This window comes from Papio anubis, chromosome 16, assembly GCF_008728515.1.
Source record: "Papio anubis isolate 15944 chromosome 16, Panubis1.0, whole genome shotgun sequence".
NCBI classification, from domain to species: Eukaryota; Metazoa; Chordata; class Mammalia; order Primates; family Cercopithecidae; genus Papio; species Papio anubis.
The window spans coordinates 16828540-16854901 of NC_044991.1; the positions used below are offsets into that span (position 1 = coordinate 16828540).

The window sequence follows — 26362 nt, forward strand, 5'->3', positions numbered from 1 at the left end:
TGTAGGATCAGACCCGACATTTAGTTGTTTTGACAAATATAACATTAATTAAGATACTGCAATCCTTCCCTACTGGCTAAGTTGCCCTTGCAGTAAGCACCCCTCCACTACCACTGGCTGCCATTCCCACTATACCCTGCCTCCTCACGCCTGCTGCAGGAACCAGTCCTTCCTCCCAACCTTAACACCACCATTTCACCAGAACCCGGCACTAAAGAATACATGTCTGGCCTAGCAGAGGCCTTCAGGACTCAGCTCTAATGCCAGTGCCCCTGTGGCTGGCTTGACTTCAAATAAGTTGGCAGGTGGGTGCCCTGCTGTACAGGTTGCTAAATCTTTTAAATATCCTCTTTGTGAGAATTCAGTCGTCTTGTTATCTGGCTCTTGAAGAATGTGCAAAACATTCAGAAAACAGTCCTCAAATCTTTGAAAGAACGTCCTGTTTGGAATGGCAAACAGAATTGTGCTGACCTTAAGACGGTTGAGAGTATTAGGTAACCCTCCTCTCAAGGATACAATATTTCCTTTCTTGGAGGTGAGAAAAGAGTTGAGAAACTAGATTGACTTAGGGGTCAAAATTGGACTCAGGTCATGTATTACATAAAACTAGATTTGCCTCCAAACTTTGCATTATTATTATTATTATTATTTTTGAGATGGAGTTTTGCTCTTGTTGCCCAGGCTGAGTGGAATGGTGCGATCTCGGCTCACTGCAACCTCCGTCTCCCGGGTTCAAGCGATTCTCCTGCCTCAGCCTCCTGAGTAGCTGGGATTACAGGTACCCACCACCACACCTGGATAATTTTACTATTTTTCGTAGAGTCAGGGTTTCGCCATGTTGGCCAGGCTGGTCTCGAACTTCTGACCTCATGTGATCCGCCCGCCTCAGCCTCCCAAAGTGCTGGGACTACAGTGCACTGTGTTCTTAACCTGTCTTTAGATTTCCCGGTTCCTTGTATCAGGTACACAGAAAAACGGAGTGTTTTCTGGCTTCCTCTTTGAGATGCCTTTAGGGCCCCCTAGTGGCTGTTTTAAGACCTCAGGTTTCTTAGGATTAAGGTCTCCTTGACCCTAATAAAAAAAATCAGACCTTTCCGAATCTCTTCAGTGACAGGTACAATAACTGTGTGGAGATAAATAGATAACAGTTGGTTTAGATAGCTCAATTTATTTTTTTCATTTTTCGGTTCTCAGCAAAAGCTGTGCTCATTCTTTAGAAATAACAGATACATCACCTTACATATTTTATTCTGCATTCTCATACTATATCGTAGAGGAAATCCTTTTAAGACATTTATATCTTGGTTTGTGTCAAAGGGCTATAATTCCTAGTAACTACATCCTACTTCAGGGTTTCCATGTATATTCATATACATATTTAGTTGCTTGGACTGGGGAGTTGAGGTGCTTTACAATTTTCCAACGTAATACTTTAAACGTGGGGGCTTGATGTACTAACCAGAGGGCTCAGTATGTGGCATATTTCAGTCTGACAACATTAATATCATTTAGAGCATTAGCTATGCCAGTGACTGCAGGAACTTGCAACCTTTATTTGATAAAACAAAGCTTTTCCACATTTAAGGTGCTTATTGACCAATGCAAGTACATTTTGTGAAATCCACTAATAAGGCATTATGTCTTCAACATGCGTTACTGACCAGCGTGAACACTGCTATCTCCCACACGATGGTCACATTTTTCTTTCTTAGATTCTATCTAGAGAATGTACACTTGAGTAATTATAATGGAGATATTTTTTTCCCCCGCAAGCTTATCTTTTAGTTGCTGATGTTATTCAATTATTTCTCCTTCGCTTGTAAATTTCAGGTCTCTTTTCCTTTCCTCAGTCACGTTATCTTTATTAATATGCTAATATGCTGTAACAATGCATTTTACACCACTAATGAAGTGAAGCAAAGCAAAACGTAAAAAGAAAGTACAAATTCTGGCTTAAACTTTACCCGGTTCCGGGGCGGGGGTGGGGGTGAGAGAGGAGGAAGAGAGTAGGAAGGAAGGACATTCGGGCGGCAAAAAAATAAAAATGATCCCCTTGTTTTCAGCGCGTTCTAGAACAGAGCTGCACGTCAGAGGAAGAACTGAGCAGCCTTCGAGCTAAAACACTCGGCATTAAACTTTGACACTTCAATGGTCTCTAGAATATTAGGTAATAGTTTTTCATATAATGTTCTTCTCCGATACGGTAATGGCATCAAAACAGATCGGCTATGCCTGCAACGTGCACGGTGAGACTTATCCCCGCAGACATAAGACAGCAGGACCCCAGCCTCGCAGTTAACTTATCCCGAAGCTCCAAAGCAAACGTCTTTTACTTCTTCGCCGGGGACGCTGCTGTGCCACCGCTGCCTCCCTTTCGCATTCTGCTGGGCTCCGTCAGCCGCTGAGATTAGGTAAACAGCGCCCCGGAGCCGGGGCAGAGCGGGCGCTGCTGCTGCTGGTGGGGGTCGTTGTTTCAAGAGGCTGGAGGGAAGGGGGATGGGAGAAGGGTCCCAGCCCGGTCAAGCCAAAGGCCGAGAGTGTGGTTACCCAGGCGGGAGCCAGGTCTGGAGCGGAGCAGGGGCCGAGCCTCGGAAGCCCCTGCCCACCTCCAGCCCGACCTCGAGGAGTGGGGTCAGCTCGGCAGCCCGAGCTCGGCGGCCTTTTCCCGCGCGCCCCGTCACCAGCCCATCCTTCCCCTGCCCCTTTCAAGAACTAGGGTGGGCTTCCCGCTGCCTCGCCAGAGTCCTGGAGCGCGGAGAGGCGCGCAGAGGGGAGGCAGAGACCCGGCGGCCCGCGCGGCTGGGGAGAGGTGGAAACCCGGGGGGAAGGGGACCCCAGAAGCCCTGGGACCGAGCTGGGGAAAAACCCGGGAGCTGGATCGCGCGCCCGGAGCTCCAGTCTCCGAGTCGGAGTTGTGCAGCCCTCGGCGTCCTCTTTCTCTCCCTGCCTCTCTGCTTTCGCCTCCTCTGGGTCTTCTCTCGAGGGCATCCTCCTTCCATCCATTCTCACACCCCCGCCCTTGTACCCCGACCCATTTCGCCCACTCCTCCTGTGGCTTGGGAGGACTCTCAGCACCCCACCCTCGTTCCTAGAACTGGGAGGCTGGAAGTCCATTCAAGGGATGTTGCGCGCCGGGTTCTTATGCCAAGAGGGAAAGAGCGAGAATAAAACCAGCAGGGGAGGGGCGTGTTGTGCGTGCACGGGGTGTGTGTTTGGGGTGGGGGAAACAGAATGTAGTTTCCTCAGAGGAACAGGAAGCCTTGGACAGGATTCTTGGAAACTGAGCCCAGAAAGATGCCGTCAGAGCCCTTCAGCGGGGCTCCTCACAGACTCCAGCTGCCCCACACCATGCCCACCTCTGAGAGAAGCGGCGACCCGAGGCGGGGAAACTTCCTACTTCTCACGACGGCTGTTTTGTGCAATTTGGGGAGCAGGCTGCATGGTCCTGCAAGCCTGCGAGCGTCTCTAACACGGCAGCTGCGAGCCCGTCCCGCTTCCCTTCCCCTCTTTCCGCGAGGCACGCCAAACCCGAGGCGGCCGGGAGCGGCCGGGGTGGGGGGGAAGAAGGGCGGGGAGCTCTCAGCTTGTACCCTTTCATCCCGACCCGGCCCGGGATCCCGGCTCCGGGTGTTGCTTCCGCCTGCCTGCCAGCGAGCTGAAGAAGCACTGGGGCGGAGTCTCCCCGGGGGGCGGAGCCTGTGCGGGGGCGAACTTTCGGTCCGCGCGGCTGCGGAGCTTGCCATTGGTCGGCCGCTCGGTCACGGGGTCGGAGGCGGGCGCCGAGGAGGGCGCCGGCCCCGCCCCCGCTCGGAACCCAGCCCCGGCTCGCGGTCCCCCCCGGCTGCACAGACATGACACAGACACACAGTCACTGCAGCTGCTGAGCGAGTCCGGCGCTCTGGGCACGCGGAGGCGGCGGGGCCAGCCCGAAGCCCGGACCCCAGCGCCCGCCCCTGTCGGCCCCAGCTCGGCAGCCCCCTCCTGACCGGGCGCGGGAGGCGGGGATCGCGCGCCGGCTCCGGCCAGCGGCGCCCGGCTGCCCGTGGCGGCTGCAGCGGCCGCCCAGCTCCGAGCGCCGGGCGCTCCGGGAAGCCGGCGCATCGCGGAGGCGGCGGCGGCCGAGGCCGGCGAGCGCTCCCGGCGGCGGGGGCCGCCCGCCTCGGCTCCTCGCACCCACCGCACCGCGATCCGCTCGCCGCGCCTCCGCTCCCGTGACCTTCCCGCGGCGCCTCCCTGGCCCGCGCCCCGGCCCCACGCGCCCCAGGCCGGGGCGAGGCCCTCTCCAGCGCCTCCTTCCCGCCCGGGCCGCTGGCGGGGCGGCGCGAGGCCCTGGGGAGAGCCGCGCCGCCGGCTGCAGCCCCGCCGCCGCGCTCGGCGCCTGGCCCGGCCGGTGTGTTCCTGCCCCGCCGCCGCGCTGGAGCCCGGGCGCCCGAAGCTGGGGGCGCGGCCGCGCTCGCCTCGCCGGGCCGTTCGCGGGCAGGCCCTGCCCTGAAGGGACGAATCGGCTGGGAGCGCGGGAGGTGGAGTCGGCCCCGGCGGCCGCTCCCTGTACCCAACCCGAGGCGGACCCAGGCCCCTGCCCATGCGGGGCGCCCCTGGCTCGGAAGAGTCCCCCGGGCCGGGAGCAGCTCCAGGCAGCGGCCCCGGAGGAAGAGGAAGAAGGGACAGTGCTCAGCTTGGGCGACCCGGACCCGCGCCGCGGCATTTGGAGCCGGGGGCAGTCCCGAACTCTGCGATTGGCACCGCCGCTCCGAGTAGGGCAGCGCCTGCCGGGACCCTGACCCGGACCCCGTGCGCCTCGTAGGCGGCGGCGTCGCCGCGCCACCCCGTTCTTCCGCGTCTCCCTCTGCCTGGCGGCAGTCACGGCTAAGGTAAGAGCCCCGGAGTGCGAGAGTCGCCGCGGGGGCGCCGTGGTGTGCAGCGCCGGACAAGTTCTCCGAACCTGTCGCTGGTACCCCCTGTACTCGGGATGCCGGCAGGGAGGCTGGGCACACCCTCTGCTGCCCTGGCCGGGAGCCCTGGAGAGGCTGGAGGTGGAAGCCCTCAGTCTCCGACGTCACGAGGACCCCCTCAGGGCCTGCTCCGCTTCTGGGCACACAGGCTGCTGGCAGGGAGCCAGCCGGGAGTTGTTTCTGGTTAACACCAGGAGTGCATGTGACCGATACTCGCACCCGGGGCCTCACTTGTTAGCGGTGAGCACCTGTGGTTTGCCGAGCCTGCCGTGTTTGGAGAGGCCCGTCTTGGGCGGTACGCAACTACCTTTCCTGGTGTGATGCTGTGAATAACTTTTCTTGTTTCTTCTTGCAGACAGTCCGGGGCAATTTGGGGGCGAGCAGCTACAGCTTGCGAGTCCCTCTTTAGGACAGACTGGTTGGTTGGCATTGCTATCTGCGGGGGGGGGGGGGGGGGGGGGGAACCCAGTCAGCATGTCCTTCCTATTAGGCAAAGTTGCTTGTGAGGAGTGATCAGCGTACAGCTATCCAGACATTCTTGTAAATGTCACTGCTTTTGAAGTTTTGAAGTGAGGACTCCAAAGTTTGTGTATCCTCAAGTTATTTAGTTCATTGCCTTATCCTCTTTTAAATGTTCCTCTTGAGGAACCTCAGTTGTACAAGCCTGTCCTTGCCTGTTTGAAATTTATGAAACCTATGAGCTTCCCCCAGAACAATCTGATTTTAAGTGGGTCACTTCGGAGGGAACAGATTGTCTCTTGCACACTGAATCCATCCCTTGGGTGACCCTGTTTAATGGGGATGGATTTTTTTTTTTTTTTTGGTCCCTATGCTGATGTACCTCGGTTGAGCAGGTTACTGCTGAATTCAGAATCCGTGAATTTTGTCACTCAGTCCATTAAAATGATCTCCTGAGGGAGCAAAATAGCAGCTTACATTTTCCGTGAATGTCACTGGAAGTTTTACAGGGTCTTATGTAAGTGCCCAGAGAGAGAGAGAGAGGAGGGAGTCGGGGGAGATCAGGCTCCTGCTTCCTTCAAGGGAAGGAACGGAGGGGGTGGCAGGTGGGGGCGTCCACCTCCCTGATATGCAGATGCCTATTCTCTCTGACACAGGTGTGGAGACCTGAACTGCTTATCATTCCGTGGAGGCGGTCACCTCAGGTTAATTTTTCTCCTCACCTCTCCTCTCTTCCCACCTCAGGAGTCAGCTTCGATAGACTTAAGATAAGGAAAGCTTCTAAATTAAGAAAGGAACAAGTGGTGGTGGTTTATTTTCCCATCTCTCACAAATGGGTGACATTACTCACCGGCACACTTGGTCCTCACTAGGGATCAAAATAAAAGAAATAAAAACGCTGGCTTTAAGATTTCACGCATCTCTTAGTGTACCTTTATTGTTCAAGAGTACTTTACTTTAGTGAAAATTGCTTGTGGAGAACACATTTATCGAGCCTGTCCCTGTTAATTCCATGCCAGGAAGAAAACTCACTCGAACAGAGAGGCAAAAGTCACCAAGATTTAGAGGTTAGTGGGTTTTCGAGAGTGGTGAGGAAAGGAATCAAATCTCCCTAGCAGGACAGAGAGGGTTTTAAAGGGAAGATGGGATTGCTGTGGAGTGAGCAGTAGCTGCTGACAAGTGTGGGCCCTCCTGCTTCGCCTAATGAAGTGTTGGGGTGTGGATTAACTTTTTGATGTGAGCTAATGCAGATACCTTTGGTTTTTAAACCATACCTGGAAGGGCCTTAGAAATGAAATGAAAGGGTTTTTTCATCTCATCATAGGTCTCGGAAGTGCTTCCATCTCTTGGGAAGGTTGTGAAGGTTTCCTTTGTTTCTGGGTTCCTGAGCTGCGCTTTAAAGTTGATGCACAGTGCAGGGAGGGTGCGTCCTGTAGTGTCGCCATCCTTCAGCCACCTACAGTAGCAGGACACTAGGGGGGACTAGTTATCTTTTCCACCACTGAAGAAGAAGAAAACACCAGGGCCTGTGTTACTGTGGTTTATCTTGAGGGTTCATGAGCCTGCGATTTATGTTGAGGGTTCGTGAGACTGTGGTTTAATCTTGAGGATTCGTGAGACAAACTTTTTGGTATCCAGTACAGGCTTGCACTAATGAGTGGATTCTGAGTGCCTAACGGATGGGCCTGCTCACATCTAAATTGTCATTTGGACAACTTAGAACCAGTTAACTGCAAAATGTTATGTGACATTCTGAAAAGACTCAGTTACAATCTCTAAGTATTTAAGGACTGTGCAAAGGCTCTATCCTTTGAATATTAGACCATCCTAACTTTAAGTTCCCTAACAGTTTGTCATCAACACTTCTGTTTGGTTTTTGATGGCATATTTCCTGCAGTCATCATAAAATCACATGGCTTCAAAATGTCTCTGCAGTGAACTCCATCAAACTTCAAATTCCCCTTAAAAATACATTCTTTATACTTAGAGATGTCTTGACAGCGTAGTTGCACTTCCATCTCAGATGCTCTCTGCACCTTTAGTAGTATGAAATCATTAGTGTCTACAGGCCTTCCAGCAGAATTGGAAGATAATTCTGCTTCCCTGAAGAGCACTGACTGCCTCATTGCCTAGATTTACCCAAGTAGCTAAGTCTTATCAAAGCTGATTCCAGAGGTGGGGGGAGACAGGCAAGATGCAAGGTAGAGGCCAAGAAGAGCCTGCTCAGTTTAGAATACTGTCACAAAAACAGGTAAATATCACCAAGATGTTGGTCATACTGGATCCCTAAAGGCCCAGTTCAGCGTGTAGAGTTAGACTCTGTTTGAAACCTGTGAACCCACCTGAGTTATTACTTCTCCCTGAACCCTGGGGTCTGGTAGACTGCATTTGTGACCCTTTACCCATATGTGTAGTGCATATTTAGGTAGTTGAAGGGGAGCTATTGTTGTGGTCTAGGAAAAATGGTCAGCAGAAAGCTTTATTTCTAACATTAAGGCTTTATAGATCGATTCTGTTGGGCGCAGAACAGCCAAGGGGTAAGAGATTGGAACAGGAAAATACCATTGCATTTGCCATTGAGCACCAACGATTGAAAACCGATCCTGTGGAGGATATATGCTGTCATCCTAAGACATGAATGGGGTCTTACGAATTTGATGGAAGCCAGATGGCAGAAGTAGAGGCAGGAGGCTGGCCTTCCTTATCGTCCGTGAACAAGATGAAGGTGTCTTTTTGGCTGGAGATTCTCAGAAAGGAGGAGCATACTGAATTGGGGGTGGGGGATATGAGACCCAAAAGGTTGAGAGCTCCAGGCACCCTGCCACTGCCACACCTTGGGGATATAGCCACCTTGCAAAATCTGCTTAGTGTTGGTGAGGCTGCTCTACCTGGAGTATTTACCATTCATTGAGAGGTGTTCAGCATTTCTCTGTCACATTGGCATGTGGAGAGTAGCAGGCAGCAACCAGTGAAGTTAAGGCTTCATTAAATGTATTTTATAAGACTTTTCATCTTTTCGTTTAACAAGTAATAATAGACCATCTACCCTGTGGCAGGTGCCATGCTCTGTGTGGAGGTTACAGAGGTTCTACATTTAGCTTCTAGTCTTTTATGGGAGGCAGACATTCAACTGTTTTTTTTGTTTGTTTGTTTCTTTGTTTTTTCTTTTTTTTTGAGATGGAGTCTTTCTCTGTCAGACAGACTAGAGTGCAGTGGCACGATCTTGGCTCACTGCAACCTCTGCCTCCCGGGTTCAGGCGATTCTCCTGCCTCAGCCTCCCGAGTAGCTGGGATTACAGGTGCCTGCCACTGTGCCCAGTTAATTATTGTATTTTTAGTAGAGACGGGGTTTCACCATTTTGGCTAGGCTGGTCTCGAACTCCTGACCTCGTGATCTACCTGCTTCGGCCTCTCAGAGTGCTGGGATTACAAGCATGAGCCACCATACCCGGCCCAGACATTCAACTATTATTACCCAGTAAGTACTATCCTGCAACCTTGTTCAAGAGATGAGTTTGAACTTCCCAGGGGAGTAGGAAGGAAGGGAATCGCAGGCAGACAGAACAGCATGGAAACCCTAAAGTTATCTATTGTGGTGTGTATGGAGAATAGTCATAGTATGGCTGGAAGGTGGGATGTGCCCAAAGGGAAATGCAGTGTTAGAAGAGAAATAATTTAATAGGATTCCATGCTGAGGACCGTGCCCCAGCTTCTTGCTCTGTGTATTCAAATAGTGGCAAGAATGGTTGCGAGATAAAATCTGAGAATGCTAATTGGTTATTCCTCATTGTTATTACAAACAGAAAATTTCCTTTTTTGTCCATTATCATTGTACATATAGCATTTTGTCTGTTCTTTAAAAAACTATTAGCAATGCAAATCAAGAAAGGGTCCCTTGTCAACCCTAAGTCTGCCCTCTTGTGTACATGAATTACACTTGGCACTTTCATTATGTCATTATGCAGCAGTGGGAAAAATGACAGTGTTACCTGACAAATGATATAGTGTGAAAAAAAAACACACTTAGGTGAGAACAAATTCCATTTTGTCAGATTTGCTCTGGGTAGAGTTATGGTTGTGTTTAACACCTGAACAAGGTTCTTATATTATAATCATTTCAGTTCTAGTCTAAACTTTCTTTGCTGTTAGAAAAGAAACAGTTTTGAATATTTGGAATGGGAGCCTAGGTGCACATGTCTGCCCGTGTGTGTTTCTTGAAATGAGGAAACTATGGTGAGGAAGAACAAGCAACAATGTAACCGCCTAAAGGATATTAGAGAGCCTGGAAAATCACAGTTGTAACAGCAATCTCCAGGGCCAGGTATATTTAGTATATTTTTTAGAAACAGCAAGCAGAAGGACAATGGGGATAAAAGTTAGAAGCCTCTCTCTGTCCCTCTGTGTGTGTGTGTGTGTGTGTGTGTGTATCTGTGTGTCTGTTTGTGTGTTTACGATTGTATGTTTGTCTTGTCTCTATCATCCATCCCTATGTTGATTGGGAGACAGGGTGCTTTAATCAAGCCTGGGGGATCTGAAGTTTAGTCTTGCATCATCCTGTGCTAACTTGCTATGTGACCTTAGAATATTTCTTGATATCTCTGGGCTTCAGGCGCTGTCTCCATACATTAGCGTGTTATTGACCTTGCAAGTAGGAATTTAGAGGCCCAGGGAGGGAAAGAGTTTGCCTCAGTCAGTTATCTTAGCCTCTACACTGACCACTCTTTAGATTTTCTAGTTTTTTCCCTCTGAAGTGGAAAGAAAGAGGCCCGATCAGTTCAAAGGTGCACTCTTCCTTGAAATGTAAAGCACTACAAATACATAAGGCTGAAGAAAAGAATCACAAAGTCTGTGATTGGTCATAGAGCCATTTTCATACAGTAGCAACCAGACTTGCCTGCTAACTTCTTACCTATGGTGGAAACCCGTTAGTTCTGAAATGTTACACTGTTCCTTGACCACTATTCGAGAATTAAGTGCTTTGTGATTAAAAACAACAGCAACGATGCTGAATACTGTAATTACTTCATAATTAAGTAAATAAAAGCTGAGTTGACCTCTCTGGATTTTACAAAGCCCTGACTGTAACTTGGAAAGGGGAAACCCATTCATTTGGCCTGAATGGGAGATTACCTTGTGGGGGAGCTGTTGGTTGAATACCAAGGGTCTTTTGAAGAAAAATAGAGTAGAAGAGCAATTGGGTAGTTACACAAGTCAGGAAAATTGCAAAGTGACTTAGGTTGATGCCTCCAAATGTGTGAGTTGCTGGAAAGAGGGCTCCTCACTATGGCTAATCTCCTGGGGGTAGAAGGCATTGCTTATTGGAGAGAGGAGATCTGAAGTAAGTATGGTGTAAATAGGAGGTTTGTTCCATTCTTATTTGGGAGTTGAAGCCAGTGGAGGAGTGCTCTATTTTAGGAGAAGTGGGCATATAAAATGGGATCTTAAAACCAAATAATTTAAGATAAGTTAATTGCAGTACAAAAAGATTTTTACCTTACTAAAGGGATTCATAGTGAGTCTCCTTTTAATAGCTAATTCCGTTATTATATTTCAAATTATTTGATGAACACAATCATGACAGACCCTTTTGGAAGCCTCACCTGTTATGTAAAACCAAGGACTTTTCAGCTGGGCACAGTAGCTCATGCCTGTAATCCCAGCACTTTGGGAAGCTGAGGTGGGCGGATCATGAGGTCAAGAGATCGAGACCATCCTGGCCAACATGCTGAAACCCCAACTCTACTAAAAATACAAAAAAAATTGGCCGAGCGTGGTGTTGCATGCCTATAGTGCCAGCTACAAAGGAGGCTGAGGCAGGAGAATCACTTGAACCTGGGAGGCAGAGGTTGCAGTGAGTCGAGATTGCGCCACTGTACTCCAGCCTGGTGACACAGTGGGATTCTGTCTCAAAAAAAAAAAAAAAAAAAAAAAAAAAAAAAAAAAAAAATCAAATCAAAACAAAACAAAACGAACAAAAAAACAAAAACAAAACCAAGGACTTTTCAAACATAAACTAGAATGTTTTAACAAATAACCCACTAGGAGCCTAGTATTCAACTGTATTGCAGAAAGCAGTCCAGTGGTTATGTAAACTGTCATAACTGCTAACCTAACACATAAAGTTACATCGCTTACTTACTTTTGGCAGATTACTTATTTAACTACTGTTCTTCCTGGAGATAACAGTATTCACCTACTCACCTTCATAAGTTCCTTAATCACCCGCACATTCTACCTCTAAGAATATATCAAGAACAGAAGTGGTTTGAAAAGTAAATTAGGTAAGAGTTTCCAGGATTCTGAGTTTTTGTAATTGCAGAAACATGGAATTCATTTTGTTCTGCTTGAGTATACAGGAGAGGCGATATGTATGAGACATCAAAAGATATCAAAATCAGGCCGGGCACGGTGGCTCACACCTGTAATCCCAGCACTTTGGGAGGCCAAGATGGGCGGATCACCTGAGGTCAGGAGTTTGAGACCAGCCTGGCCAACATGGTGAAACCCTGTCTCTACTAAAAATACAAAAAATTAGCCGGGCGTCGTGGTGCATGCCAGTAATCCCAGCTACTTGGGAGGCTGAGGCAGGAGAGTCACTTGAACCCCAGAGGCAGAGGTTACAGTGAGCCGAGATCACGGCCATTGTACTCCAGCCTGGAAACAGAGTGAGAATTCGTCTCAAAAAAAAAAAAAAAAAAAATCAAAATCATTCTTGTCTACTGGTTCTTCCTTCACTGTAATGGAAATATCTAGGGCTTTTTTTCCCATTGTTGTTGTTCCTTTATCTCTTACGAAGGTTTCCAAAAAAGAATTTGTTCTAGGAATGGAATAAAATGTAAGGCGTTTAAGGCTTCAGAGGTAATTTTGGGCAACCTGGAGTTGCAGGTAATCACAGGCTAGGGCTGGAATTGAAAATGCAGCCTCACCCATAATTTGAGCCTCTTTTGTCACATTATGGGGCTGTGCCTTGGACAGGCAGCAGACACAGATGGAGATGGAACCCTGACTACTGAGAGAGCTTTGCTCTTAACATAGTCCTTTTCTGAATTACCAAGGCCAATTGGGAAGAAAGGACTTGTGGATCTTTCCAGCTCTCTGTGGTAGCCATAGAATTTAGGAGGATTTACAGCAGAACATGGGCATCTAGGGATTTCTTTCTTCTGTTTTTTTTTTTTTTAATTCATAAGGGAATCTTGGGCTCTTGAGTGTTATTCTGTGGTTAGGGATTGCTGCGTCTGCCTTGGATACATTAAATGCATATTTGTTATTATTGAGTAAGGTGAACCTTGCTGCAGCTAACTAGAAGCCATCCCCTCCCCTTTTGTTTTTAGAACAGTTGGCGTAGATCCTTCATGTGCTACCACTGTTTGTTTAATAGCCTCCTTGACTGATGTCAGCTCTCACCTGGGAATGGCATTTTGTGGTGGTTTCGGGAGCCAAGGGAGGCATAGAGGCAAGCTGATAGGCTGGTGAGGCTTTTCCTTTCTTCAAGAGTGGCGCTGGTGCTTAGTAGGTCTGCAGTTAGTAAGTAGTCGTGTCCACACTGAATGATTTGTTTTGTGAATGATTGGTCGTGTTTTCATTACTGGGGTGGAGGTGATGGGGGAGGGAGACGAGGGTGAGTAACAGTAGACTTGAATGGTGATGAGATAGACTTGAACTCCTCAAGGCGTCTCCCAGCAGCTTTTATTTTAAAAATGTGAAGGATATTTCAGATCAGCAGAATGAATTCTCTGAAGGATCATTGTTGCGGTACAAACATTGATGGCTTTGTAAAAAGGCAAGGAGAGTACAATACCGAAATGCGTGCTTTCTTTCCTCCGAGTTTGTAGGGATTTTAACTTATCTGGAATGAGAAGAATGGACGTGCTGTCAAGCTTGTTCACATTTACATGCCAAGTTGCCTTGAAAATGCCTGGGAAGACATTTTCAATACGAGAAACTTTAGGATGGTTGTTGTCCAGCATGGATGACGACGATTATGAAATGACTTAGATGTAGACAGGCGCTCCCATGTCAGGAGGACGACGAAGTGAACTTGGGAGAATGGAGGGAGGGACTCAGTACTTGGTGCCCAGCAGGAAGAACTCTCCTCGGCCATATTGGTGTCTTTACCCCTTTGCCAATATGACTCCCTGCCTGCTGGGTTTCTCAGTTACACGAGTGCTCTCTGATGCCTACCCTCTGTAAGGTAGAGCTGCTGTGTTGAGAGACTACCAAGGCTGGAAGAGACCTTGGAGCCCCACTAGACCACCACCTTCATTTTACATCTGTGGAAACTAAGGCCAGACCTAAGGGAGGTCAAGATGGTTATTCAGAGGAGAGGTGGAACCAGAACCCAGGCTCCCTGGTCCTCAGCCCTCCCTTCTCTGCAGCATGCTCCACTTCCATCTGATCTGCACCCAAAGCACCTTTTTCGAGTGTTTCTTTTGTGCCAGGCACTCTCTCATTTGATTATTTTTGTTATTTTATTCTTACAGCCACCTTGGGAGGGGGATGTGCTCACTCTCCCACTTCACAGATGTGGAAACTGACACTTGTGCACAGCCATGTAGAAGGAGCCAGGACTCAACTCTCGGCTGCTCAGACTACTCAGTTTGTTGTTCCAGGACCGACCTTGCCCCTGGCTCCCCTGCCTCTCTGGCCTCGCGATATTTCCTAGGACTCCTCTCCAGGTTTTCTCTGTTCCCAGCCTACTAGCTGTCGCCTAAAAATGCCCCTTGTTTTCCCACTCGAGTGGCCTTGTTATGCTGTTTTGTTTTTGCTAGATCGAAGCCCCCATCCTCTCTCTTGTCTCTGTCTGGCTGAAATCTTTCCTGACTGTAGGCTCTGTGGCACTCTGTCTCTTTGTGGCGTTTCCTTCACTTGCTCAGCCAACGTTGATCAAGCTCCTACTGTGTGCAGGTCCTGGCTTGACAGCAGAACACAGAGGTGCAGAGTCACTCATCGTCCTTTCAGGAGCCTCATCTTGGTGAGGGAGGAAGCGTCTCATAAGGGGATGAGTGAAATTCAGAGGGCCCAGAGGACAGTGTATTAGGTAGCATTTTGCTTGAAGAGGTCAAGATGAGAATATTTGATTTGGGTCTTAGTGATTAGGAGATAGGAGGATAGGGTAGGAGGAGGCATCACCAAACACCAACCAAATCAAGGGCTGTGCTTGGCCATCTTCGGCTTGGCATTGTCAATGTCTACATACTTTAATTCTTATCCCTTCACTTAGATGTTAGAGGCTGTGACTAGGTGACACCCATCCTTGTATCTATGAAAGCACCTTGCTAAGCTCTTAGTACTTACTACTCCTCCACTAAACATTTGTTAAATTAAATTCAGAGTCTCCTGTCCTTGCCCTCAGGAACATAGTTGGAGAGTTTGGAAAAAATGTGTCATAAGGTAAGCAACAATAGAAGAGTAAATGAACAGTTCTGAGCAACAATAGAAAGGATGTAGCAGTGCAGTGAATGGATGTGTGCATTGTGGAGGCTGAACACGGATGGGAAGTCAGAGGTGGGAGCTTCCTTTAGCTTCTCAAACTGAAACGAGGGGTGGGACTTGAGTTGGGTCTTTGGATACAAGACAGGTAAAATCTGAATGGAAGGATTAAGGGAGGGTCGTTTGGCAAGCACAAATATATTTTTCGGGTTGGAGAGGAAGCCACCTTGGGTTTCTGTTAGCAAGGCATTGCAAATGAAGTTGGTGAGTTAGTTAGGGTGTGTGGGCTTTGGGAAGGCGGGGTGACTTTTCATCAGGAGGATGTGGTGTGCTCAAGGCCCTTGTTTTGGAAGGTGCACCTGCATCGTGCCGGGGACAGATTGAAGCGGGGAGAGATAGAGGCTGGGAGACCACTGGACAGGATTTTGTACCAGTTCATATATGAAGTTCTAAGGGCCGCCGGGCTGGAACTGTTACAGGAGGACAGAAGCCCAGGGAAGCTTGTGGAGTTTTCTCTGTTGAATCACTGGCTCACACACATTTGCTTGGTACAGAAGTCTGAGATGGCTTTCATTGCCCACTGTAACATGGCCTTGTTGGAATAAAGTCCACTCGTGACACAAGCAGCAAGTCTTAAAATAGCACTTTCTCCTTTGGCTTGGCTTGGGGTAGGGCTTTGGTGAAAATACACTTTTTGGGGCCTCTCTTATTGGGGATTTGTTTAAATGGGCTCAGGGTTATAGAACAACCTTTTTCCTAGCCTTGGATGACACCCAGTAAGGGGCATAATAGAGAAAATTCTTCTTTTCCTCATGAGTGGCTCCTAAAGCAGCTGCACGGAGCTGAGAGTGAAACGCTTGGAGCTGTGACATCTGGGTTCTGGATTCACCTTAAAAGTGAAGCCAGTTTCTTTGCTTCCTGTGATGGCTGGTGTTTCTCTGCCTGAGGAGGAGCTTGCTTTGAGAGTACGGTACACACTTTCCAGCATTGTGGGGTAAGCCATTCTGGATGACAGAATTTCTCAAATAGGATAATCTAATCCCTTACAGACAGCAAGTCTTTATTTTTAATCTTTAAGGAACGAGGGTTTTTCTAGAATGTTCTGTGTACTTACCCTCGCTGGCTCACTGTCAGCCCCTGGAAAACGTCAGCTCTCTTACTGGGACACACAAAGCTTGTTATGAACCAGGCCTGCCTTTCTCTGCAATCTCATCCCCCACCCCTGACCACCCCTATTTCATGCATCACCAATCTGTAACTTAATCATTTTCTTCTTTACTGATTATTTCCCCCCAGACCTGTCAAGCTGTACACATAACCCCTCCTGCCCAGTAAGCTCTCTGCTTCTTTATCTGCCCGGGACACTTGTATTTTTCCTTCAGAACCCAGCTCAGGCCGTCCTGCCTCTTAAGCTTTTCCTGATACTGAGCATTGAACTGCATCTGCACCTCAGTCTGACTTCTGCGGCTGCACTTTCTGTGCAATAATCTGACTGTTTTGCTAGAGAGCGGGAGCCTTTCAGTAAAACTGCATCTCAGGGGATCTTCTAGGTTTTACCGTATGCCTGGAACATGCAGTCAATACAATAAATAGTTGTTGTTGTCGTTTTAGATTTCATTGACTCAGGCATAATGTAACCCTTTCTGGCTAAACCTTGAGTATCATACTGTGCTGCAGGGGTAGATGGGTTGATGTGAATTAGCCTCTCAAAGTATTCAGAATCTGAAGAATCCCTTCCCCCCTCACCAATGACCAGAATGGCTATTGGGCCTTCCTGGGGTGCACTGATGCCTTCAGGAAATCTGGTGGTGCTGGTGAGGGAGAATGCATCTTAGTAATCAATCCAGACCTAGAAATGTCTTCACACAGGTCAGGCGCGGTGGCTCACACCTGTAATCCCAGAACTTTGTGAGGCCAAGGTGGGTGGATCACGAGGTCAGGAGATCGAGACCATCCTGGCTAACATGGTGAAACCCCATCTCTACTAAAAATACAAAAAAAAATTAGCCAGGCGTGGTGGCGGGCGCCTGTAGTCCCAGCTACTCGGGAGGTTGAGGCAGGAGAATGGTGTGAACCAGGGAAACGGAGCTTGCAGTGAGCCAAGATCACACCACTGCACTCCAGCCTGGGCGACAGAGCGAGACTCCTGTCTCAAAAAAAAAAAAAGAAAAAGAAAAAAGAAATGTCTTCACACAAGCTCTCAAGGGCTGAGTATTGAAGTGGAGGATTAGCAGGTAGGAGGACTTGAAGAACCTTGTACCTTTTATGTTTAATAGCATTCCCCATTCTTTAAAGAGCCAGATGCAGAATGGCAGTCATAATTGATGGAGAAACTATCAGACAGTGATGGGGAGTGGCTAGGGAGGATTGGATAAATTTGTACTGGAGCTTAGCAGCGGTGCCTAAAGACTCTTCTCCACATAACCACATGTTTATGTTAGAATATTTAGTATTGCCTCTAGTATTTGTGAGGTCCATTTGGGTTTTTATGGCACTGCCCTTGTAAGCCAGGCGTGAGCGCTACATGAATAGGTTTGCTTAGCAAATCACAGAGGAGTGACAGAGGAGCCCTGGGCATATCACAGGGTTTGTGTGATCCAAGCACTAGCAAAACTTTATGAACTTGCACTTGGCATGTGGTGTTGGTTATATGGTTCAGGAAGCCCTGCTGCTTCTCCAGTAGTGGTCTGATTTAATCCATACCAAGGGATGCTTTCTCTGGGTCTTAGCTTCTGCCATTTTCCTTTTTCCTGTGCTTGGAATTATCCATAACTCCTTTGGAAATACAGCATTTTTGAGCTCATTAAATTTGTTAATGTGTGTGTTACGTTGAGAAAGCACTCAGTTATTTAGAGTTGCTTCATTTCCTTTCCCTTCATCTCTTTGCCTTCCCCACTTTGTGGTAATTGTGCTTGGTTCAACCAGAAAACCAAGAGCTCCTGGGGATTAGGAAGAGGCCATAGTCTTTCTCTTCTTAGCCCTGTCCAGAGATCTCAGAAAATTTGCAGAGGCCCTGAAGGTAAAAGCAAAAGCCTGCTCCCTAATCACCTGAGGCAATTTTTCAGGAGTTTTCTGTCCACTTTACACTTTTCTCTCGTAGGAAATTTGGGCTCTGACAATTAAGAGAGATGGGAGCCAATGAATGGGATAGGAAAGGCCCTTTCCTTAGCAATTTGTTAGAAACAGTACTGAGGCGTGCTTTACGAGCATGATGCCTTTTGACAGCTTTCTAAGCTGAGTACTTTCATTTTACAGGTAAGGAAACTGAGGCTTGGAGAGGTTATTTGCTCAAAGTGCAGAGACTGGAAATGAATTTTGTTTTCAGAATATTTGCTTTTAATCTCTGTCCTATAATCCAACAGCCCAGGTGTCCTGATAGTAGAAATACACACACCCCTGGGAAATCCGTGAAGACTTTTCATGGAATATGCAGATGTGGGTAGTTCTAAGAAAATCAATTTTCACATCGCCAGCCTCACATATGTGCCCTTCCCTGAAATTGATCGACCTGAGACTCCCTGTCTGTTCCACGGTTCTCCCAATCCACCTTTCATGGTTATCCTCCCTCATTTTATTTATTTTTATTTTCATTAATTAAATTAATTAATTAATTAATTTTTGAGACAGAGTCTCGCTCTGTCGCCCAGGCTGGAGTGCAGTGGCGCAATCTCGGCTCACTGCAACCTCCGCCTCCCAGGTTTAAGCCATTCTCCTGTCTCAGCCTCCTGAGTAGCTGGGACTACAGGTGCCCGCCACCACGTCTGGCTAATTTTTGTATTTTTAATAGAGATGGGGTTTCACCTTGTTGGTCTGGCTGGTCTCGAACTCCTGACCTCAGGTGATACGCCCTCCTCGGCCTCCCAAAGTGCTGGGAATAAAGGTGTGAACCACTGCGCCTGGCCCTATCCTCCCTCATTTTGTAAAGGCGCAGCTCTTAGCCAGAAGTAGTCTTATTCTGGCATGTTGCTCTGGGTATGAAAACCTCAAGGGCCACCTAACAAAGGAACTCTTTGAAATTGGTATGTTGAGGTCCTTCTAATCACAGCACTGCCACATGGTTGTCCCTTTCCCTTTTGTCTTTTCCCTGTTGAAACTTGGTGCCAGAAACAGGGCATTTAAGCCCCTTTCTCATGTGAAAGAATGATACAACATTTTCAGTTCTAAAAAAATAACTTGCTGTTGGATTTTTAAAATGAATGATGGATATCAGATTGCTAGATTCCATTTAGAACTGTGATGTGAAAGTTTTATTTTAAAATGTTAATGTTTACAATATGCTGAAAATTGTATCCTTAGAAATTATGTAGTTTAGGATGAAAACTTTATGTCAGACTAAAAATAGGCACGGCAGTACACGTTTTTCAAATTTCAGAATTCAAGGGCCCAGGCATGGTGGCTCATGCCTGCTACCTCAGCACACTGAGGGGCCAAGGTGGGAGGACTGCTTGAGCCTAAGAGTTCAAGACCAGCCCTGGCAACATAGCAAAACCCCATCTGTTAAAAAAAAAATTAGCTGGGCATTATGGTGCATGCCTGTGGTCCCATCTACTCGGGAGCCTGGGAGGTGGATTCCTTGAGCCCAGGAAGTTGAGGGTGCAGTGAGCCGTGGTCATGCCATTGCACTCCAGCCTGGGTGACACAGCAAGATGCTGTCTCAAAAAAAAAAAAAAAAAAAAAAGAAAGAAAATTTAAAAAAAAAGCTTAAATACTTATACCTCTGTACTATTCTGTCTCAGATACTGAAGTTTGGAGTGGGTAATTTTTAAGTTGTTTTCTGCCATAGACCCTATACACCTGAATATTTTTTTCCATAGAATTTAAAGGACATCAGTATTTCCTAAAGCTCATACATTGCCCTCCTGATAAAGCACACTTGAAATTCTGTGGGGTTTCAGGTTAATATAAACATCCTTTAAATGTTGATGAAACTTTTACACATGTAGCTAGTCATGTGATCGTGTATGCCAGAGTGCCTCAGGGGCTCACTGAGGACTGTTTCAGGTACGAATTCTAGAAACGGAACTCATTGTGATGTTAAAATACCATTCCACTTTATCTGCTTAAGTAACTGAAAACCCGAGGGCAGTGTCAGGCAGGGCTGAATCTAAGTCCTCGAATAGCATCACCTACTCTGCTGCCCCACGCCTGGCTCTGCCTTCTTCTGTGTTGGCTAGGTTCTCAGGCAGCCTGTCACCACAGGATGCCAGGAGCCCTGGGTGCACGTTTGACCCACCACACCATCGCAGCTGAGGAAAAGCATCTTTTCTCCAGTATATCTGGCAAAAGTCCTGGTTGTGGCTGGGCGCGGTGGCTCACACCTGTCATCCCAGCACTTTGGGAGGCTGAGGCAGGTAGACCACGAGGTCGGGAGATCAAGACCGACCTGGCCAGCATGGTGAAACCACATCTCTACTAAAAATACAAAAATTAGCCGAGCGTGGTGGCACACGCCTGCAATCCCAGCTACTCGGGAGGCTGAGGCAGGAGAATCACTTGAACTAGGAAGTCAGAGGTTGCAGTGAGCCCAGCCAGGAGAAGAACAGGAACCCATTTCCAAAAATAAATCCGAAAAAAAAAAAAGCCCATGTTGTCATCTTGTTGGAAGAACCTCCACCGCATCCCTGGAGCTAGTAGGAGGAAAGGGGTCAGTCCTATTTTAATTCCTTGAAGAGTAGGGAACGAGTGGTTCTAGGAGAGAAGCTGGGTAGACAGAATGCCCCAAAATATTCAGTAGGAAGATTAGTCTGAAGATCTAGAAGTCATACGAAAGAGACCACAGGTTTCTATAAAACCTTTTGACTGTCCTGTGTGTACTTCCCCTACCAGTGCCAGTCAACACTTTCCCTGCTAGGATACTCATCTGCCCATTGACACAATGGCATCAGTGCTACCTTCTGTTCCCTGCATTGGTCATTTCAAGACTTTTTTTGTTTTGTTGTTTTGTTTTGAGACGGAGTCTCCCTCTGTCGCCAGGCTAGAGTGCAGTGGTGCGATCTTGGTTCACTGCAACCTCCTCCTCCCGGGTTCAAGTGATTCTTCTGCCTCAGCCTCCCAAGTAGCTGGGATTACAGGTGCCTGCCACCACGCCCAGCTAATTTTTGTATTTTCAGTAGAGACAGGGTTTCACCATGTTGGCCAGGCTGGTCTCATTCTCTTGACCTCGTGATCTGCCTGCCTCAGCCTCCCAAAGTGCTGGGATTGCAGGCGTGAGCCACTGCACCCGGCCAATTTCAAGACTTTTAAGGACACGGTGAAGAATCCCTGACAATGTGTTTTGCCATTTGTTTTCAAAATCGTTATGTGATTGTATTTATTTTTTAAAAAAATTCAGAATGGTGGAATTCCATCTATTTTAGTTTGCCAGGGTGGCCGTAACAAAGTACCATAGACTGTGGAGCTTAAACAATATTCATGTATTTTCTCACTGTCCTAGAGGCTTGAAGTCTGAGGTCAGGGTGTTGGCAAAAGCCTCGCCCCTTGGCTTATATGTGGCTGTCTTTTCCTGCTGTTTTCATATGGTCTTCGCTCTGCATGTGTCTGTGTTCTAATCTCTTCCTGTTATTAGGACATCAGTCATAGTAGATTAGGGCCCACCCTAATGACCTCATTTTAACTTAATTACCTTTTTATTTTTTGAGATGAAGTTTCGCTCTTGTTGCGCAGGCTAGAGTGCAATGGCTCCATCTCGGCTCAGTGCAACCTCCGCCTCCCGGGTTCAAGCAGTTCTCCTCCCTCAGCCTCCAGAGTAGCTGGGATTACAGTAAGGCACCCGCCACTGTGTCCAGCTAATTTTTGTATTTTTAGTAGAGACAAGGTTTCACCACGTTAGCCAGGCTGGTCTTGAACTTCTGACCTTAGGTGATCCACCCACCTTGGCCTTCCAAAGTGCTGGGATTACAGACATAAGCCACCGTGCCCAGACTTAATCACCTTTTTAAAGACCCTGTCTCTAAATAACGGTCCCATTTTGAGGTTCTGGGGGTTAGAACTTCAACATACGAAGTTGGGGGAGGGGATGGAATTCAGCCTATAACATCATCTGTTGTTTTAACGCTGTGAATGAGTTGTATTTTGAAAAACAATGTACATATCTTGTTTGAAACACAAATTAGTAACAGATTCACCTAGGCAGTGCAGACTGTTTCAGGGATGGTTCAGTTTGATGTAGAGTTTATTATTTGGGTAGTGCTTTCTCTTTATCAAGAGTAGAGAGAAGACAAAACGTACAGATGAGAACTGGTTGTGGGTTTGTGAAAAATGCTTGGGGTTGGATAGTGAGAACCCAGACCTTTCACCTCCCTAGGCTCAGTGCTGCCATGTGGGAATTGTAGCATTGTCTTTGCAGATGACGGCTTCTCTGAGATACTCTGAGGGTGGACTTGGGTTGTGAAATGAGTTTTAAGACTTTCTGGGGAATGGGATGGGTGGCTGCGCTAAGGCACGACTCTGTCTTTCAGACCAAAGCTCATGTTATTCTTTTCACTGGAGCAGTGGATTGGCCAAGAGCTCTGCTGGGCATGCCAGCACTCCTGTGTGTAAGAGAGTCTTGTCATCTTGTGTTTTTGTGTGTCTTAGGGACCAAAGTTGTCAAGTGTGGGGTTTTATGAGTCCATTTGGCCCAAGTGGTAAAAGTGCCACTGTTGTGTTGGAATGATTTCTGTTCATTCTCAGAGCTAATCTTTAAGGTTCTGCCTATGACAAACCTGTTCATTGTTCCACTTTGTCAAGAAGTTGTCATTGTTCTTGCTCTTGCACTAATTACTGTTTTAATGTGGCTTGTATGTTCATTGTCTCGTCTGTCTCTTTAGAATGAAACATCACAGCCGAAAAGATGTGGGGAGTAGGTAGCAGCTTTCAAATTGTAGTCTTTTCACATCAGAACCCAGAAATCCCCCTCCCAAATTTTGCTTGCCTGCAAATTTGGTACAATTTTAGAAAGCCATTTGCTATACGATGAGGTTAAAGTATGCATATGTTCAGGTTGACGGCCTGAATCAGTCATCCATGTATCATCACCCCTTTATCTGCCAACGTAGATTGTGTTAACTGACTGGAAGATTGTCTTTTCAACATTTTAATTTAACTTTTTATAGAGATGGTGTCTCACTCTGTTGCCCAGGCCGGAGTGCAGTGGTGTGATCCTAGCTTGCTGCAGCCTTGAACTCCTGGGCTTCAGTGATTCTCCCACCTCAGCCTCTCCAGTAGCTAGGACTTACAGGCATGTGCCACCTCGCCCGGCTAATTGGGGGATTGTCTTTATGGAAAACATTTCACAGTCTCCGAGAGAGTAGGACATAGGATCAAGAAGTTTTGGCAGAACATGGTTTATTGTTATTTCCATGCGAATATTTCCTGGCTCCCCTTGGGTAAGGCGCTTACTTTCTTTGCATTCATTTCCTATGGCAGCCGTAACAATGTACCACATGCTGAATGACTTAAAACAACAGACATTAATTGTCTCACAGTTCTGGAGGCCAGAAGTCCAAAGCCAAGGTGTCTGGAGGAGTCATCAGCAGGACCATACTCCCTCTCCAGTGGCTCTCGGTGAGAACCCTTCCTTGCCTTTTCTAGCTTCTGGTGATGGCTGGCAATCCCTGGTGATCCTTGGCTGGTAGCCACATCCCTCCAGTCACGTGACTATTTTCTCCTTGTGTGTCTTCACATTGTCTTCCCTCTGTACATGTCTCTGTGTGCAAACAACCCCCACTTTTTTCTGAGATGGAGTTTTGCTCGTGTCACCCAGGCTGGAGTGCAATGGCACAACCTCAGCTCACTGCAACCTCCGCCTCCCGGATTCAAGCGATTCTCCTGTCTCAGCCTCCTGAGTAGCTGGGATTGCAAGCGTGCGCCATCACGCCTGGCTAATTTTTGTATTTTTAGTAGAAACGGGGTTTTGCCATGTTGGGCAGGCTGGTCTTGAACTCCTCACCTCAGATGATCTGCCTACTTCGGCCTCCCAAAGTGCTGGGATTACAGGCGTGAGCCACCGCGCCCGGCCAACTTCCCCTTTTTATAAAGACAGCGGTCATATTGGATTAAGGCCCACCTAATGATCTCATTTTAACTTGATTATCTCTATAAGGGCCCTATTTCCAATGATGGTCACATTTTAGATACCAGGGGGTTAGGACTTCCTCATGTCTTTTGGGGGATTATTTCAACCCTTAATACCCTCTGAGCTTCATTTTTTTCCTCCTGTGTAAAACATGGTCTGTCATCTGTTCTTACCTTTAATGGAAGGATCAAACCCAAGTTCATGAGAAAGCAATCTAGAAATCGTATCCCCTGGGTGATGGCCGGATGCCCATTGGACATTAGAGGCTCTTCATTCCAAGCACGTGACATCTAGTGAGTATTTGGGTCTGACACATGACGTGGTCTGTGAGAATTTTCAGTTATAAGTCCTTGGGAAGTAAGAATGTTGGAGCTGAGCTGTGTGTTCGGTGGAAACGTAGAGTGAGCTGAGGCTGGGCTTGCAAGGGGAGCACCCCCAGGAGCTGAGCTGCATCTTCCTAGATGTTAGGACCGCTGAGTTCCTCTTCGTCCTGACTTGCTGGCCAGTGACTTGCCCTGTGGTACAATTTGAGTGTAAATCCTGAGATAGCTGTTCCAACTCTTGAATCTTTCATGGAGAGCGTGGGAATGTATTCTGGTTTTATTGGTTTGTTTTCACGAGCTGTATTTTGCTATTCAAAAGAGGTTCACTTGGGGCAGAGGCTAAGAATGTTTTCAGACTGCGTTTCTCTTTTGTTTCTTCCTAATAACTTGCAATGGTTAGGGAAAAAAGCTACAAAACAAATACGCCAAAAACAACCCTCAAAACCCACACACTGACATTTAAAGGATTTGTGCCTTTTACTTGCATTTACTTACAGCATCGTACAGATTGCTGTCTGAATATATACATCTGGATGTATTTTTTGAGAGGCCCAAAGCACTGCAGAAGTCTCACTTCTTTGTTAAACAGATTTTCATGTTATTCCCATCAGTTGCATCAGAGTTTCTGAGGGCTGCTGGTCATCGATGTCGCTTTGCTCAGATTCATTCCTTCATTTGCTGATTCAGTGAACACACAGTTGCTGACCCTCTGTTATATGCCAAGCACTGTGCTGGGCACAGTGAGGGGGGGGGGTGAGGAGGAGAACAAGACAAAGTCCCAGTCCCTGCTTGCATGGAACTCTCATTCTGTGTGGCTTAGTTCATTGTGAGATTAGGTCGACCCCTGGCTGTCATGCTTCCAGGCAAAGCTATCCCTTTTGTCACTTGCCACCTGCAGTTCTGGGCTAAAAACTACCATATGTATAACTCCTCTTGGTAGTTATTGGTTCGTTATATCAAATTTTGCAAAGCCTGATGCATCGTTTGGTTAGAAGGAATCATCTTTATTCCACTCCCAAGAGTCCACTCAACAGGCTTTGATGATCCATGAAACCCAGTTCCATTTTTGACACGGGAGAGCCTGTAACTTTTTTGCCTGTTTTGATTTTGAGTCGTTTATAGGGTATTTTGAGAGTTAGGCAGCATCAGGCGGGTTTGATGTCAGTGCCTCTCAGGTGGGCGATGAAGTTCTGGGATCAATTTTGTTATATGGCCGCCTTGTACAGTGTCACGCTGGAAGCTTACATTTCATGGTGAGATTGAGATGTGGTAATTGAAATGGGAATTCCTGAAAGGACTACTGATGTCTCCATACTGCAGGGAGGAGTCCACAGCCATCTTGCTGAAGAGCAGAGGGGGTTTGTGGTCCTGTTCACTTCTGACAGGGAGCAGCATAAATAGCACATCCTGTCTTTACATACCTGCCCTTACATTCATTTCCTGGATGTTGCATGAGGACTTGTTTATAATGAGTGGTCCTGGAAAACAACATCTCAGGGAATGAGGAGGCAGGAGGGAACATTTCTGCAAGGATAGGAGAAGGAACTAGTAGATGTCTTGGAGAATTGCATAATGGGTCATTTTTATCTTAAGAAGAATCTTTTTTTTTGAAATGGAGTTTTGCTCTTGTTGCCTAGGCTGGAGTGCAGTGGCACAATCTTGGCTCACCGCAACCTCCACCTCCCAGGTTCAAGCGATTCTCCTGCCTCAGTCTTCCGAGTAGCTGGGTTTACGGGCATGCGCCACCACACCCGGCTAATTTTATATTTTTGGTAGACACAGGGTTTCCCCACGTTGGCCAGGGTGGTCTTGAACTCCTGACCTCAGGTGATCCGCCTGCCTCGGCCTCCCAAAGTGCCGAGATTACAGACGACAGCCACCACACTTAGCCAGTCTTAAGAAGAATCTTGTAATGATCTTGTGGAAGGAAAGGAGTGTTACCTGGTGTGAAGTGCTTCACACTACCTCTGCATCTCAGAGAAATGCAGAACTTTTGGGCTCTCAGGAGGGATGTGGACCAATGGGATGCTTTATTTTGTGGATGGGGGCACTTGGGCCCAGATCAAGGGAACCGTGTAGGGTCACACCAACTTAATGATAAAATCCAGGCCACCTGACTTGCAACCTTTTATTTTCTCCGTCAA

General features: G+C 47.5%; 1 protein-coding gene and 1 long non-coding RNA gene across 2 annotated transcripts in view; one reads left to right on the forward strand and one right to left on the reverse strand.

Annotated features, from left to right (window-relative positions):
• Window positions 1-1147: 1147 nt before the first annotated feature.
• LOC116270680 lies at window positions 1148-3533 on the reverse strand. Its single transcript, XR_004178831.1, has 2 exons — window positions 3357-3533; window positions 1148-2481 (listed from the first exon to the last, which is right to left on the reverse strand). It is a non-coding gene; the product is annotated as an uncharacterized LOC116270680 (long non-coding RNA).
• A 1246-nt stretch (window positions 3534-4779) lies between these two features.
• The window catches only part of LARGE1 (LARGE xylosyl- and glucuronyltransferase 1), a 697253-nt gene continuing 675670 nt past the window's right edge, over window positions 4780-26362 (forward strand). The window contains exon 1 of the mRNA XM_003905455.5: window positions 4780-4871. The gene's annotated coding sequence lies outside the window, so the exon portion shown is untranslated. The remainder of the gene's footprint in view (window positions 4872-26362) is intronic.